Raw genomic sequence first — 18815 nt, 5'->3', positions numbered from 1 at the left:
GACTTTGATCAGAGTGTCAGCATAGTGTGACCACAGTGTACTCATATTCTCTAGGATAATAGAATCAGAGCACACTGTGAGAAGATGGAGAATGACAATTTTTGGTGTCGGTGCACGGAACTCGGGCTGCACTCAAATATCATCCTAGTGCGGTCTGGTGATTTCCATGGACTCATTGACTTGCATGGCCGAGTGCAATGCTAATATCTGTTCAAACTCAGATACGCAGAAATTATTTTCTCTGGCACGAAAAAATTGGATGTGCACAGCCCCATAAAATAATATTGGTCCAAGTGCGATCTGATGTTTTGTCAGATCACACTCAGACCGATAATACACTCGAGTGCGCCTGGCCTAAAGAAGATAGTTTTCTCGCCAAAGAGCAGAAGTGCCACTGATACTGTGAGGAGAAGGCCAGTGGGGTATATGCCCTTATGTGTGTGATATTGGTGGTCATAGCAGAAGGCAAAAAAAGCTATGTATGTGCAAGACCCGCTAGGGCCGTGGGGTACTTGGAACCATGTCGGACAGTTCTTAAAGGGGTGGTCACGGCAGCGGTGACCCATTCTGTGGCCCTGGGCGAGCAATTAAAGGAATATCTAATGGGAATAAAGTTTATATAGGAAAGGGGATTGTTCGTGACGTCACCTGTGGTGTTCGGCTATAGATGGCCAACGCTGCTTAAGGAGAGCACTGGTGCCGATGGTGATGCAGCTGAGATGGTTCTGCTCCCCACAGGGCATTTAAAGGTGTATAGTAAAGTTACTGATGGATGGTAGTAGTGCAGGGCAAGTTACGCAGGAAAGAATGGAGAGGACACAGCAGAGTGCAATCTTCACATTTTACTCACAGTTCTCAGAGTACAGTACCCAGCCAGGTGCTGTGTCCTCCGGGTCAGTGGTCCAGCCAACTCTCCAGTAGCTTGGGGCACTTGTCCAGAACCCCATTCTTATGTGCCTTTTCCTGGCCGACTCACTGTGCTGGCTCTCGCCCTCCGCCTCACACACAGTGTCCTAAACCAGTAGTCGCGGGTCCTTTCAGGCGACGTACTCACTATCCCCTTGACCCTCTGTGACTCCCTTTCTTTTCAGTGAGCTGTGCGTGACTGTGGCTGTCGCACATACAGAAACGACAGCCTACGGATTCCTAGCAGGGACTTTTAGTACCTCCACTAGTTCAGGGACGGTCCCCTGCTGCAACCTGGTTCCCCCACCTGACTACGGTCAGCGTGGATGCGGACCCCATGGTTGGTTTCCACACTTCCTGTGCTCTTAGGACCCCTCCGTTCCTTCTGGGAGCTTATCTTTCTGTTTTGTCTGTCTTTCCTTTCTCTCTTTCTACTGTCTTCTGGTCCAGGGACGAGCTCCTCTCAGCTCCAGTCCCCAGCACCAACTGTCTAGCTCTCTCTCCTGTTACTTCACTTCTCCCCTTCTTCCACTTTCTCCACCCACACCTTCTACCTAATCCCTCCCTGGCCTGGAGAGGTCTAGTGATGGGTGCTGGTCTCAGAATTCTGTATAGTGTCCCCTCCTTACCAGAGAGTTGGGGCACCACACCTCTGGCTGAGGAGCAGTACCTCTGTGGCGACTGGACCCTCAGGGGCGCTACATATGCAAAGAGACAGAAAGAGTGTGCAGTGGTTTAAAGGGGTATTTTCATCTCCAAGATCCTATCCCAATGTGTGGTAGGCGTACTAATAATAATAATAATAGCAAATGCCCTGCTAGTGTCAGGGTTCTGTATAGTGTCCCCTCCTTATCAGAGAGTTGGGGCACCACACCTCTGGCTGAGGCGTAGGCGTAATAATAATAATAAAAATAACAATAGCAAATACCTTCACTTAGAAATGTAGTATAGTTCTTCTGATCTGCTGTTGCTTACCCAATGTGCCGGTATTACAGTAGTTTAGATATCCACGGTTATGACCACTAACAACTAACTAACTGTAGCTATATGAGTGGTCGTAACCATAGATACCTAAGCTACTGCAAAGACCTGCACATGAGGTAAGCAACATAGTGAAGCAGAAGAACTATACTACATTTCTAATTGGAAGTATTTGCTAAAATTGTTATTATTACACTCACTATATATTGGGATAGGATCCTGGAGATACAAATACCCTTGTAAGTGAAGCTGCATTGTTAAGGTCCACCACTGTAATATGGAGGTAACTTGGTGAGCCATCAATAGGACATCACAGAGGAACTTAGTGTTTTTCTGTAAACATAAGACCAGCACGTGGAAACTGAGGAGTAACGTAGGTTAAACTCATAAAATTAGTACCCCCAAAAATTGTTATTTTATTGTTCTGTGGGTACGACTATTATGAAGGTTTGGTGATTGCCGTAGGCAGCCTGGTGCTGTACTGCTAAAGTGCAGCAGATGAGCTGATCACATATTTTAGCATTATGATTGAGCAACGTGATTATATAGTGGTGCTTAAACATTTAACACCCTGTATAATTTTCTGAATTGGTGAATAAATTTGACAAAAATTAGATCAGATGTTTATTTGCATCTTAAGATTCAGACGGAATGTAAGAAGATGCACGGCACATTCAGTGACTGATCAAACAATCCAGCCTTGGAGGTTTTGCTTGGAAATTTTTGAACCTGTAATATCAGTACCTGGTGTGACCTCTCAATAAATCGACCCTCCATTCTGTGGCTGATAAGTGTCCATATATTTCTCTACCTAGTGTCCTCTATTTGCCTCCTGCACTCAGATTGGTGTCTTTTTCCTCCTTCTTCCAAGATGGTCGCCACAGTGGCATGGGGAGAATAGTTATGGTCTTATATAGTATTTATTTCTTGCACTAATACTTTATTGCTTGATGTTGGGTTTTATATTATTCCTGATTTTGTTTTATAAGCTTTTATATATGCATTGTTATGCTACATATTACACTTTATACTGTGTGATACTCTATATTTTTTTGCATTGCCAGAGACCCTTGTTTTCGGGATGCATGAGATAATTCTAGCAACTTATCATGGCCAAAGATTGACTTTGTTTGATTTCTGTGTTTAGCACAATGGTCTTTTTATCAAGTGAACCTGACAGCTAATACATGCTGCTTGATCCACAGACAGCATGTATCAGGCACTGGCCATTAACGGACACAGATGTAATCCAATAGCACATCAATTCCACCTGCTTTGGAGATGGAAATAGACCCCATTACATCTTGGGCCCCTGGCACTGGCTGTAATCTCAACCAGGTATATTTGACACTGCAGCATTTCAGAGATAAACATGCTTTGCCGAATCCCATCACAGAACAATTTTTTTCTTAATTTTAAATGTCACCCCGAGAATTTTTTTCAGATCCCCCAAAATATATCATTTTATACATTTGACATCTTTGTAAAAATGTATTGTTATGGACCATAGGTGGACATCTTCAGACTTCATTATGCCAACTTGATAGGGATGTTCTGAAGGTCCAAAGGGCCAAGGAGTCTAAGGGGGCTCAATGATCCCTCTGCTCTAGAGACCACAACACTATAAATGATGTGTCACAGTTGTGGGACCTCGTTATGTCAACTTGATAGGGATGTTCTGAAGGTCCAGAGAGCCAAGGAGTCTAAGGGGGCTCAATGATCCCTCTGCTCTAGAGACCACAACACTGTAGATGATGTGTCACAGTTGTGGGACCTCGTTATGTCAACTTGATAGGGATGTTCTGAAGGTCCAGAGGGCCAAGGAGTCTAAGGGGGCTCAATGATCCCTGTGCTGTAGAGACCACAACACTATAAATGATGCATCACAGTTGTGGGACCTCGTTATGTCAACTTGATAGGGATGTTCTGAAGGTCCAGAGGGCCAAGGAGTCTAAGGGGGCTCAATGATCCCTCTGCTCTAGAGACCACAACACTATAAATGATGCATCACAGTTGTGGGACCTCGTTATGTTAACTTGATAGGGATGTTCTGAAGGTCCAGAGGGCCAAGGAGTCTAAGGGGGCTCAATGATCCCTCTGCTCTAGAGACCACAACACTATAAATGATGCATCACAGTTGTGGGACCTCGTTATGTTAACTTGATAGGGATGTTCTGAAGGTCCAGAGGGCCAAGGAGTCTAAGGGGGCTCAATGATCCCTCTGCTCTAGAGACCACAACACTATAAATGATGCATCACAGTTGTGGGACCTCGTTATGTCAACTTGATAGGGATGTTCTGAAGGTCCAGAGGGCCAAGGAGTCTAAGGGGGCTCAATGATCCCTCTGCTCTAGAGACCACAACACTATAAATGATGCATCACAGTTGTGGGACCTCGTTATGTCAACTTGATAGGGATGTTCTGAAGGTCCAGAGGGCCAAGGAGTCTAAGGGGGCTCAATGATCCCTCTGCTCTAGAGACCACAACACTATAAATGATGCGTCACAGTTGTGGGACCTGGTTACAGATTTTGCAATGGTGTCAGGATCTTCATATTACGTCTCTAACAAGACTGACATAATTGGATTTGAATCTAAAATAAATGTACTAAACTAATATTTTTTTTTCAACTACAGAAAAAAATGAAAAAGAAAAAATTCAACTGTGTATGAAGGATGATTTAGTGTTTCCTTGTCATTCATTGGCTACATGGATGAAGTCTTACATTCTTGCAAGCCGTTCATTTCACACCAGCTTTACGGCAATATGTGCCATTTCTAGGTAACAGATGGGGACGCAGATTTCTCATACACTCTGCCAAATTGGGTGACTCACTGCTGCAACAAATATGGAAGTCTCGTTAAGTAACCCTGTCTGTATGTGATGTCAGGTGATGTATGGACCCCATTTGTTTCCATGATACCAATGCAGATCATATTAGTGTGTTATTAAATAGATTTATAATAATGGCTGCTCATGACTCATAAAGCTGGATTTTACTCAACATGGTGTTCTCCCATAAAAGGCCTTCAAATAGAGACACCCTTCAACTTAGAACTCTTTAGGAGGCTTGATTAAGGTGCACAGTGACCCCATAGTCTTGCTCTATGGAGCTATAAGCACTGAGGTTGCCACCATGTGGGGTATCTACGATCTTATATCTATCATCTAATATATGCCACTGATTGCCGTTGGATGAGAAAGTTTAGGCCCTCTGACTTTCCAATAAGACAAGACTAAGGCATTTCGTCATTTTGGGCATTGTTACAGATTTTGCAGTGGAGCCCAGACACTTCCGGTTACGTCTCTGAATGATGGTAGATTTTTTTGTGTGCTCATAAACATTAAAGAAGCACGCCAAGTTTCCGATATTTTCACAAATAAACGCAAGTCATATCAAAAAATTTTTACCACTGTCATAAAGTACAATAAGTCATGAAAAAATCAGTCTCAGAATCAGTGGGATCCGTTGAAGTGTTCCAGAGTTATGACCACATAAAGTGACAGTGGTAAGAGTTCAAAAATTTGGCCCAGTCATTAAGGTCAAAATTGGCTTGGTCGTTAAGGGGTAAAGGTTCTTTTACTATAATAACTGGGAAAATTGGGGTGAATCAAACGTTTAGAATGTTGTAATTGAAAAATTTTGGGAGTAATTTTTTTTTAGCGTTTTTTAAGGTTTGATTTTAGTCCTCCTAGGGGACTTGAACCTACAGTCATTTGATCGCTTGTATTACATACTTCAATACCTGACTATTGCGGAATATAAGGAAATTACTGGTCTCCTATGAAGCCCAGCCTCATAGCAAGACCAAGATGGCAGCAAAGTGGCCTGACCTGACATAACAAATTTGGTGCATGCCTTGTATTTCATTATTTGGTGCATTTTCTTTGTAAATCTTGGCTAATATTCTAGTAAGGAGCTTTGCATGGAGCCGACTACCGTTAATTCTGTGTTATTTCATATCTTCTATGAAGAAACAGCTGCCGCTGTCAATTACAAGGACTAATAAAACAAACAAGTAAGAAACAGCCATGTAAATATCATTAACTTTTCTCAAGATTTCCATCTTACACCAAAATGTCTGTATGATTGATGTCCTTAAGGGTATGTGCACATGTTGCGATTTGACACTACGGATTCGCAGCAGTTTTTCATGCGTTGTACAGTACCATGCAAACCTATGGAAAACCAAATCCGCTGTGCACATGCTGAGGAAAATTCCGCGTGGAAATGCTGCGGTTTATTTTCTGCAGCATGTCAATTCTTTGTGTGGGTTCCGCAGCGTTTTGCACCTATTCCTTTATAGGAATCCCCAGGTGTAAAAACGCAGGCGAATTCTGCACAAAATCCGCAGGTAATCCGCAGGTAAAACGCAGGATTTTTCAGAATCCGAGTGGAAAAATCCGCAATGGAATCCGCAATGTTTGCACATACCCTAATATTTCCTTCTCGCTAGCCACCACCTTTTTTACACCAGAGGGCTTCTTTTTCTTGATAAACAGCATTAGGTTTATTAGAAATAGGTGAAACACTAAATAATGTGAAAAAACAGAGGGAAAATGACCATCAAAACCTTTCCACCATCAACAGATTAGGGCAAATAAAGCAGGACTAGTATATTTAGGGTCAATGCACACAGTACATTTTTGCTGTGTTTTTCTGCATGGATTTTCTTGCAGAAAAAAATTCTGTTTAATACATTACCAGAAAAGGAAATTAGATTTTTGAACTCGTATGTACACATTGCAGAAAATTTCCATATGTAAAACCAGAGAAATGGGCCGGAACACTTGTTGGCGTAAGTGCAATGGGTAGGGGCTCATTCATACCATTTAATAGACAAAACCTAGGATAAAAACAAAATGAGAAAATGCCCTGCAGTAAGTAAATAAGTAAATAGTAATAGTACATGTAAATATCATAGAGGCCTAAGTTGACATCATTTTAATCAAGAAAGCATATCTCACTGTGAAAAGGTGTACCTAATCAATAGTTCTCTATGTGTCAACAGGGCTCAAAATAGAAGGACAGCGCAGGACCTAGACCGGATTGTTTTGCACCTGCCCGTGGAAACTATACTATGTTTCAGATCTTAAAATCTGCACCATGTAATTTCTTTCTCTTGTTTTTTTTTCTTGCTTAGTGATTGATAGTGGCATCTAAATGATTAAACATGAGTTAGCTCTGGCCACTGTTGTTGGGAGTCAGGTCCTGACTGTATAACACATATCATATCTGCTCTTATGGAGCAGGCTCAGCTCCCGAACCTGCTCCATACACTAACTCCTTGACACTGATTTACATGTATCCATTTAGGGACATGGTAGATCAACTCACTTGGATTTAAACTTTCAACTGGTTTATTAAAAAACGTACTGCATAAACCAGTAGAAAAGTAGGTGAACATACACGGCCCTTCTGGCATAATGGGAAAACAAAATAGAATACAGTACAGTGTATGTGGCTGCGGAGTTTGGCCGCTCAGGGATAAAAAAACAAGGTTCATCTCTCTTTAACAGGAGCACAGCTCTGGAGATCTGATCTCCAGACACACCGAACACTGAATGAGTCCAAAGGCTTCACACTTACCTTCTGGACCACACCCTGGGGTGGAGATATGGTAAACAGCCTCCCACCCACTCTTCACTGTTCACAAAAACTCAGCCCTTATTATGGCCAAATAATCCCTCTCAGCACATAACATGCTAGAGCATATTTCCGGGTTCATATCACTGAGGCTAACATCCTCAGTGAAACATATCTCCCCTCCAGAATTTTAACAAATACCTTCTCACAGGGGTTAATCTGTTATCCAGGTAACAGGATGCTGTTGATATCCTTCAATATTCTGGCCAACAAACCATAACATAGGAAACATTCATTGAAAACAATGTATGCTATGGTCTACTAACATGCAAGGAGTCATAGGAGTGGAGCTATTCCTTTTAATAGCTATAGCATAGCACATAACCCAAATAAAGAAGGATATCATTGTCAACTTGTTACCATCCTGGAAATTAGATTGTTGTAGGTTTGGTTGCCAAAAAGTCCTGGGCAGAAGCCATCTACTGGGTGCAGCATCGTACCATACAAATGTATGGAGTGAGGTTGGGTGTGGCTGTCTAATGGGTGAGGCCATCTAGTGGGTAGAGGACTGTATTTTCAGCCAGAATGCGATCTGACAAAACTTTGGATCACACATGGACCAATGGAATTCAATGAGGCCATGCACATATCTGATTTTTTTCCTCGGACCAAGTGGTGTGCTGGGTGGGGGCCTGCTGAAGATCCACGCTGCTGCCATCTTAGTGCCTCTGTGAAGCCTAGCCATAGACTGAGCTTCACTGGAAACTGTGATATTTAATATATACTGCAAGCATTGCTGAATATAGCACAAGTAATCAAATGATCACAGGTTCAAGTCCCCTAGAGCATATATGGCAAACGCAAGCCTGCGGGCCAAATCTGGCCCAGAGGCTCATATATGGCCTGTGAGTCAGGGGCATGCTATAGTCTACCCGTTTGTGTATATATAAAATTTATAATATATATATATATATATATATATATATATATATATATATATATATATATACACTGCTCAAAAAAATAAAGGGAAAACTTAGACAACAGAATATAACTCCAAGTAAATCAAACTTCTGTGAAATCAAACTGTCCACTTAGGAAGCAACACTGATTGACAATCAATTTCACATGCTGTTGTGCAAATGGAATAGACAACAGATGGGAATTATTGGCAATTATCAAGACACCCTCAATAAAGGAGTGATTCTGCAGGCGAGGACAACTGACCACATCTCAGTACCAATGCTTTCTGGCTGATGTTTTGGTCACTTTTGAATGTTGGTTGTTTTTTCACACTCGTGGTAGCATGAGACGGACTCTACAACCCACACAAGTGGCTAAGGTATTGCAGCTCATCCAGGATGGCACATCAATGTGAGCTGTGGCAAGAAGGTTTGCTGTGTCTGTGTTATGGTCTGGTGATTAAGGAGCGACATGCGACTAGCTCTGAGCAGGTGGTAACTATACCGACCGCAGTTCCTGATCTTAACACAGACACTAGCAGTAGCCGTGGGATGTTCCTGTCACTCCCTGGACACCTCGTCACAGCCGGAGATCTAGCTACCCCTAAAGGTAGAAGCAGGAAAGCTATCTTGCCTCAGAGAAAATCCCCAAAGGATAGGACAGCCCCCCACAAATAATGACTGTGAGAGGAGAAGGAAATGACATACGTAGTATGAAACAAGATTTAGCAAAGGAGGCCACTACTAGCTAGAAAGAATTAGTACAGGACAGAACACTGTGCGGTCAGTAATAAAAACTAGAAAAAGTCCACCGCAGAGAAATGCAAAAATCTCCACACCTGACTAAAGGTGTGGAGGGCAAACTCTGCTGCCCAGAGCTTCCAGCTTAGCTGACTAGATACATACTGATAAGCTGGACAAATGAGCAAAACATAGAAAGTGCTAAACAACAAAGTCCACAACAAGTGAACTGCAAAAAGACAAGCAAGGACTTAGCTTTGCTGAAATGGTCAGAGTGACAGGGAAATCCTCAGAGAGCCATGACTCCAAGCTCAACAATTGACAACTGGCATTGAATTAGGGAAAAGGCCAGACTAATATAGCAGAGCCAGAAAGAAGATCAGTGAAAACAGCTGCTGATGCTAAATCCAAGAAGCAGCCATACCACTCAAAACCACAGGAGGGAGCCCAAGAGCAGAACTCACAAAAATGCTACTTATAACCACCGGAGGGAGCCCAAGAGCGGAATTCACAACAGTCTGTCAGCGTAGTGTCCAGAGGCTGGAGGTGCTACCAGGAGACAGGCCAGTACACCAGAAGACGTGGAGGGGGCTGTAGGAGGGCAACAGTGCAGCAGCAGGCCCGCTACCTCCACCTTTGTGCAAGGAGGAACAGGAGGAGCACTGCCAGAGCCCTGCAAAATGACCTCCAGGGGGCCACAAATGTGCATGTGTCTGTACAAACAGTTAGAAACCAACTCCATGAGGATGGTCTGGAGACCAGACGTCCACAGATGGGGATTGTGCTCACAGCCCAACACCGTGTAGGATGCTTGGCATTTGCCACAGAACACCAGGATTGGCAAATTCACCACTGGAGGTCATACAGGCACGTGGAGACCACACACAATACTGAGCATTTTTTCCTTGTCATGAGGCATTTCCACTGAAGTTGGATCAGCTTGTAATTTGATTTTCCACTTTGATTTTGAGCATCATTCCAAATCCAGACCTCCATGGGATATTCATTTTGATTTACTTTGACAATTGTTATGTTTAATTGTTCTGAACACATTCCACTATGTAATGAATAAAAATTTGCAACTGGAATATTTCATTCAGAGATATCTAGGATGTGGTATTTTAGTGTTCCCTTTATTTTTTTGAGCAGTGTATAATGTATCTGTGTCTTTACATATATACTTATTAATTGGTATAGGCAAACCATCTCTCCTGACTCCCATATACAAATGAACACTTGTCCTGCTTTTAGAGTCCTCTGGCAGTGACTTATCTCCTCGCTATATTCCAGTATTCAGCAAAGCCCAATTGCTGGGTCCAAAGACCCATACTTGGAATCACTGGGCGTTTAACTGCTGGGACTGCAATCAATCAGAAAGTTATCCGCTATCTAGAGATGAGCAGATCCATGTCAGTGCTCTCTGGCCGTGGACAGGAGTGGAGCAAATTTCCTGAGATTCTGGGTTCCCCGACACAGCATTTGCTTCGCTGGCCTGGTGTGACTTCATCTGTTCATTCTGCAGCGCACAGGTGACATCTTGCCAGTCTGTTTCATCGTGAAATGAAACTCATGTTGACCAAACTACAGGCACATGAATCATTTAAATGCAAATTAAAAGATATGTTCACATGCAGCAAAAACCCTTTCTTTTTGCAGCCAAGACCTTCTCTCTCTGTCATAAAGAAAAACTTCCTGAATTGTAGACATTTTTTTTAATACTGTAAATATTAAGGTTGGCCAGCGACTTTGTCTAAGTTTTTAATTTTGGCCCTCTGTGTATTTGTGTTTGACACCCCTGCCCTAGAGAAACTGAACAGAAAAGTGAAAAGTAAAAAAAAAAAAGTTTTTTTAAATATTAGTTTAAAAAATTGATTTTCTTTCCTTTTTCCAATCCAAAAATAGTGATTTTAAACAATTAAAAAAAGGTATATTCCACTTTGCTACGTCCATAAAATTCCATAAAAAATAAAAATGCCAATATTGCCATGTGTTCGGTTCCCTCATCTCCCCCACATTGTGCCCTAAAATCTTACCAATAACATCAACAAAAAGGAAAATCAAAGGAAAAATCCAAAATGTATGTGTCTTGAAACAATGGTATAGAAACCACATTTTTCTTTCTATTTTGCTCAATTTTTTTAAGTCACTAAAATAATAAAGAAATTGCATAAGTTTGGTAATGCTGTAATCGTACTAGTCTGAAGAATCGACCACACAATGAATGGCGTAAAAAGAAAACCCCAAAACAATGGCGGAATTGTTTGCTTTTCGCCATTTCACCTACTTGGAATTTTTGTTTCCCATTTTTCTGTTTTTTATCTAATGAAATAAATTACAACTTGCTGAGCAAAAATAAGCACTCAAAAGTTTATAATGACAGAAAAATACAAAAAAAATAGAATTATGACTGTTGGAAGAAGAGGAAGGAAAAAACAAAAACGCTAAACTTAAAATTGGCTGCATCATTAAGGGGTTAAAAGGAGTCTGGAAGAACTTCGTAGTAAGGGCCCCAGAGATATTGCTTGCTTTGCCCTGATTAAAACTTGGCCCTGTTGAAAAATCCCTTTAATTCAGCACAATTATATTCTCAGGACATAAACATTTCATGTTATAAAATATTTACAGATAAGAGAAAACTTCAGGTTCAATGTGTATGTTTATGTGTTTAGTATGTTCACCTCCGAATATGCTAAAAAAAATCAATACTCCGACGCTGACCTCTGACTCTCTAGCTGCAAATGCATTTTTCATGTAATGTTAACAGTGCGTCCAGTCTTTGCAAAATAGGCATATTGTATGTAAAGCATGGACTCATGGGAGCCGATCCCGATGGTAAACAGGCAGAGAAACGCTAGGAAAATATATTTCTACATGGTCACATTTCCTATTAGTCTACAACTACAGGCAAAAATTAAGAGACCACTACAAAATGTTCAGTTTGTCTGATTTTTCTCTTTATAGGTATATTTTTGAGTAAAATGTAAATTGTTCTTTTACTCTATAAACTTCTGACAACATGTCTCCGAAGTTCCAAACAATAAATTTTGGGTTATTTTCTGAAAAGGAGAAATGGTCAAAATTAAAATCAAACAAACAGTGCTTTCACACCGCAAATAATGCAAAGAAAACAAGTTCATAATAATTTAGAATCAACAATACTAATGTTTTAACTCAGGAAGAGTTCAGAAATCAATATTTTGTGGAATAACCATGATTTTTAATCTCAGCTTTCATGCGTCTTGGCATGCTTTCCACCAGTCTTTCACACTGCTTCTGGTGCAAAAATTTAAGCAGTTCTTCTTTGTTTGATGGCTTGTGACTATCCATCATCCTCTTGATTACATTCCAGAGGTTTTCAATGGGGTTCAGTTCTGGAGATTGGGCTGCCCATGACAGGGTTTTGATGTGGTGGTCTCTTAATTTTTGCCAGAGCTGTATATACCAAGATGAGGCCACAGATAAGGGACATATACCAGGATGGGCAATATACAGCTCTGGCAAAAATTAAGAGACCACCACAACAAAACCCTGACACGGCAGCCCAAACTCCAGACATCAACCCCATTGAAAACCTCTGGAATGTAATCAAGAGGATGATGGATAGTCAACTTCTGCCTGGCAGAGTGGCCTTTCAGCCCATGTTCATACAGTACTCGTTTCACTGTGGATATTGACCCAATCTTACCAGCTTCCATCATCTTCACAAGGTCTTTTGCTTTTGTGCTTGGGTTGATATACACATGTCAGACCAAAGCACGTTCATCTCTGGGACACAGAACCCGTCTCCTTCCTGAGCGGTATGATGGCTGGACACTCCCATCTTGTTTGTACTTGCATATAATAAGATAGTGCACCCTTGAATTCAAACACATGGGTGAGATAAAACACTTACTAGAAAGCTACAGTTCTGCTTTATAATGCCCTCTATGCCTAAACATGTGCTACGGAAAGGCAGAATAACAGGAATCCCCCATGTCTTTGTGTAATGCCTATGGGACACAAATAAACATATATTAAAACCTAGAATAAAGAAATACACATTTCAAGCAAAAAGAAAAATAACAACCACATATGTCATAAAAATCATACAAAATATTTTGACACCATGAATTACATTTTTACAAAATGTAATGACACTGATTAAATATAGAAGGAATATTGCAAAATCATTTTTGGAGGCGCATACCTTCTGCTGCTGAGTCTTCATATCTCGTGGGAAAGTTATCACTTCACAGTCGGAGGTTGCCAAGTGTAATTAGTGTCTAATTTACAGGAACATGTATCGATATTGGAACGCCGCCGAACAGAAATTCTCATGTAAGTAACAATCTGATCCCAGTAGAATGTATTCATTACAAGTTACCAAAACAAAGACGTATTTTTCCCCGAAGTTCCGTTATTGCCACCAGTAGCATCCACATTTCTTATAACTCAAGGAATTGAGGAGAAAGAAGCTACACGGTCCACTGAAATGCTTACTCTGTGTTGATTGTATAGGCATGCAAATTGTCTCTTCAGAGAGGAAGAGGACTAGAACTCTGGAGACCCTTATTGTAAGTAGCAATCCTAAAACCCTAAGATCCTTTAACGACCCTTGCCACATGACTTAGGATAAAAGCCAAAACCAGAATCTCAATTTGCAGAAACTGTATTTCGGGGTACTGTCCCTCATCAGTACAAAGTGTGAGATCTGGTTTGGCTGGGTGAGAGGCATTTGACCGGGATCCAAGGTGCAATGTTTCGACTTGCGGAGAGCTACATGTCATGCCTAGCGTGCCAAGGTGAGGAGACTTTTAAGCTTTGCAATTCTCATCTGGGAAATTAAATATGCAAATTGTCTCTTCAGACAGAGAGAAGACTAGAAATCTAGTTCCACCTATTGGAAGTAGCAATCCTGAAAGTCACTATCTACCCTTTATCGAGCCTTGCCATATGACTTAGGATAAAAGCCAAAACCAGAATCTCAATTTGAAGACACTGTGTATCAGGGTACTGCCCCTCATCAGTGCAACGTGTGAGATCTGGTTTGGGTGGGTGAGAGGTATCTGACCAGTATCCAAATGGTAACCTTTCTCCTTACGGAGAGTGACATGTCAAGCCTGAACTTCCAAGGTGAGGAGATTTTTCAGCCTTGCAATGCTCCTCTGAGAATTTAAATATACAATTTGTCTCTTCAGAGAGGAACAGCACTAGAACTAGAACTCTGGTGCCACTAATTGAGAGTAAGAATCCTAAAAGTCAATATCGACCCTTTAATAAGTGCCACCTATTGGCTTGCTTTTTATCCTACGTTATGTGGCAAGACAATATTGACTTATAGGATTGCTACTTCCAATAGGTTACTCCAGAGCTCTAGTCCTCTTCCTTTCTGAAAAGACAATTTGCATATTACATTTCCCGGAGGAGCATTGCAAGGCTTAAAAGTCTCCTTACCTTGGCATGTCAAGCTTCATTTGTCACGCTCCACAAGGGGAAACTTTACCCCTTGGATCACATTGAATAGGCAAAGCATTTACAATTTCTTTATTTGCGATACTAAACACCTAAGTTTAGTCTTTGAATAAGCTTCCTATTGATATCGGTGGGAAAACACACCGTGGTGCTGTTCCTTTTCTACTGTTTTTTTTTAGCTTGGAAAAAAGCAATATATGAATTCATGGGAAGTTTCTGCCTAAAAAAAACAGTCCAGATTTGGCTTCCTGTGTATTAACTGCTTGATCCACAGCTTTCTATTGTGTATGGGGGCCCTTTATCTGATGTGGGCTGTTGCCTTTCGAGAAGCCTTTATTATGTGTTCTACAGGTGAAGACCAGGACAGTTGATGGCAGAGGCAGACATGTTTCCAAGTGTTGTAAGGTTCAGTTATTCAGTGCTGGATTCGGAGACCGTACAATTTATCTCTTGTTCTTTCTGGCATCAGATTAGGAATTTTACAGAAGAGATTTGACTGCCGTTATGTTTGCACCCAATTAGTATCACTGCTTTCACTCTGAGCTGTCGGTAGACGTTGCCTCCAGGGTTACAGGCTGCTGAGCTAAGGAGGATTAGCGCTGACAAGTGACTGAGCATTGTACCATGCATATGTTTACTGTCATTGTCTGCAGCTGAGACTTTTTTCTCTACAAGTCCAAGATAAAATGGACTTAACACTTCAAAATCCTCAGAAGGAAGAGTCTGAAGTGGATATGTATGACAGTAGGCTATATAAATTGGACAGTTAGTAAGGTGCAGTGATATAACTAGAGTCTGCTGGGCCCCAGTGCAGAATTTGTATCTGGGTGTCCACCTTCATATTGGTCAGAGGTATGGTGGGCCCTTGTAGCGTTCTGGATCCTATAAAGAGTTGCGTGTTTGCCTTCCATGCAATCATTTTCCCAATCCTGGCTGCTTCCTGTAATAATCTTCTTCATCCTGACCTCTTCCGGTAATAATGTCTTTCATTTTGGGCCCCTTCCAGGAATAATGTCCCCCATCCTGGGCCACTTCCAGTAGTAATATCCCCATCCTCACCACTTCCAGTAATCTTGCCCCTGATCTTGGGCTGTTTGTGTAATAATGCTCCCCATCCTGGGCCTTATTCAATAATAATGTCCGCCAGCCAGGGCCACTTCCTGGTATAATGTTCCCCCATCCTGGGTCCTTTCCTGGTATAATGATCCCCATCATGTAATAGTGTTCCCTGTCAAGGGGCTTTTGTTTAAAAATGTCTCCCATCCTACCCTCCTTTCTTTAATAATGTCCTCCATCCTGGGAAACTTCCAGTGATAATATCCCCTTTGGGACCCTTCCAGTAATAATGTCCCCTATCCTGGGCCCTTCCAATAATAATGCTTCCAACCAGAGCCCCAACCCATAACAATGTCCTCCATGCTGTGCTCCTTTCTCGTATAATGTCCCCCATCCTGGGCCCCTTCCTGGTTTAATGTCCTTCATCCTAGTAAAATGCCTCCCATCTGGGACCTCTTCCTGGTATAATGCCCCCCACCATCGTGAGCCCTTTGCCAGTATACTGTCTCTAGCCCCAGGCCCCTTCCTGGTATAATGTCTCCCATCCTGGGCCCCTTCCTGACAAAATGTCCCAAGATGGGAGTGAACTCCTTCCATTCTTCTCCATCTTATTTTAAGAAGAAACAAATGATTATTCTTACCTTTCGCCGCTCCCACCATGTGCGGAATCCTCCTCTATAGCTGGTGCTGACCTCAGTGTGACAGCACCAGCAGCCTCTGACATCCATGCCATGGACCACCCATCACGGGCAAGCCGATATCTGCTGCTGGCCTTTGATTGGTCAGAAGCTTGTATTACAGTGCAGGCACCCGGTGGGTCTCTGCACCACAAAACATTTCAGCTGTATGTGCACCTGAGGATGCACATCTAGATGAGATCGGTGCTGGCATCAGGGGGCCCACCTCCTGCACTACCCTGGTCGCCATCGCACCCTCTCCTATGGTGATCTTTACGCCCCTGGTAATGTGTCGATAGTGATGAATCTCAAAGACTTCTTACTTCTCCTTAAAGTGATGGTCTTAAAAATGACATTTATCACTTATACACAGCATAGGTTATTAATATTTGATTACTGGGGACTCCGGCATTAGGAACCCCACCAATCACTAAAATCAATGTCTCGAGAACTTATTCTTCCTCATTGCACAACTACAGAAAAGAGGAGTTTCTGTTTGCACACAAAGTGGTGTATGAGCTCATTAGAACATCTGTGAGGGTGCTGCAGATTTGTTGGGGGGTCTCAAGACTCAGACTCCTACCTACTGCTGGATACGTTAGGATGGAACTAGATATTTAATAAAAAATAAAACAACATGTACTTTTAAAACAACTTGCACCTGTTCTATGGCAGGAAAAAGTTGTGAAATTTGTTGCACTTCTGTTTTGTACATTTTTATTTATTTCTTTTTTTATACATCTCTAGGCACTACTCAAAAATGTGAATGGGACGAACTTTGAAGGGGCTGGGGGCCACTTAACAGATCTAATGTACTATATGCCAATAGATGGCATTGGCACTATGTAAGTACTTCATTCAAACTTCTTCTTCCGGCCTGCTGAGTTGAGTGCTCCACAGCAACTTTTTGAGCGATCAGTGAGGATCATCAATCTGCTGTACATATTAGGAAAGTACTAGGTGTTAAATTAAAAATAGAACAATACTATTTAGAGGGAACCAAGGGAAGTATGAACAGACAATGGCTACACAATTCTGAATTCAGCAACCACCTTGAAAAAATGGACAAATCCATCTGGACAAAGCAAGACAAGCTGCCAACAAAGTGATGTGTCACTTTACAGAGCATGGTAAATTATGTGGAAACTGGAGGTGGAGGACATGAGAAGGACAGAGCTAGATACAAACACAAAAACACATGATTCTGCAGCTTTTTAGGAAGCGTATTAGCTTGTGCTAAAGTTGCATTCACAGCTACACTGCTCAGTACTGCTGTTTGATTTCCTCCATGTCTCTTCTGCAACTCTTTGGAAACTAACAAAGGAAAGTAAAGCAGGAATCCCTTATGTCTGCTTATGCTGAGTATAGGAGACATCATAGTAGCTAGTTTCCAACCATTAGCTAAGAGAGAAATGAAAATTAGAGATAGAGTCTGCATGGGGTAAACCTGGGGAAAAATGCAATATACAAGTGGAGCGCCCCCACACCGCCGCAGGGCCGAGGGGTACCCGGAGCCGGGCCTCTAGTACTCAGTCCTGGGGTTGTCACGGTGGCTAGACCCGGTCCGTGGCCCTGTCTGTCAGTGGGGGACGTCCGGTGAAATAAGTGGTGTTGTAACGGTGCAGTTGTGGGGTGCAGGTCGCGGTAAATAACGAGGACACCAGGTTGCAGTCTCTTTACCTCTTTACTGAAGATCTCTGAGTCCTCAGTCCAGAATACGGTTCACCAGGCTGCGCAAGTCCGGCCGGTCCAATGGCACCTCCAGAGTTCTCTTCACAGGAGGAAATCTGTGCCTTCCCCCTAGCGCTATGTGTTGTAGTCTTTCCCTGCTGTGCTTACGGAAAGTACCCCACAACTGTTGTGTCTGTTTCTGATGTTCCCTCACAACTCGATTAGATGATGTTCTGCTAATCTTCCGTCCCTTCCTGATGTTACAGTTAGAACGGCACCCGTTTGTCGGATAGGCCTGGAGTTCTTCCGGGACCCTAGAGACGCCCCTCTCCCGCAATTGCCTCCCAAGACTTCATAGGTGATTTGAGTTAGACAGCCCACCTGAGACTGACTGCCCTGCCGCTGTTTGGAGTATTGCTTGAAGCTGAATGTTATTCTACTCCCTCGGCGTTCCGGCCACCGGTAGTGCGCCTCAGTAGGATGTTGCTTCGATCTTACAGCACGACTCCTACTGGTATTTCTCCTTTTTGCGTGATCCCGTTTCTCACTCAGCACAATCTATCTCGCTTCTAGTCCTTTCTTGGGTCCCGCCGCTTCCCGGAGCAGGCGCGGACCCGTTACGTTCTTTTCAATGCCAAGCCTCTGTCAGGATCCCACCCCTGACAGAGACCCTACTGTCTCTTCCTCCACAACACCCTCTGCCACTAGGTGTTGCTTCGTCCAATCCAGTCAGCTTTCTGATCTAACTTCCTGCCTGACCCCCAGTTTACCCACTATGGTGG

This window comes from Ranitomeya variabilis, chromosome 2, assembly GCF_051348905.1.
Source record: "Ranitomeya variabilis isolate aRanVar5 chromosome 2, aRanVar5.hap1, whole genome shotgun sequence".
Lineage (NCBI taxonomy): Eukaryota > Metazoa > Chordata > Amphibia > Anura > Dendrobatidae > Ranitomeya > Ranitomeya variabilis.
The sequence above is the reverse complement of the archived record's forward strand: the minus strand, read 5'-3'. Positions refer to the sequence as shown.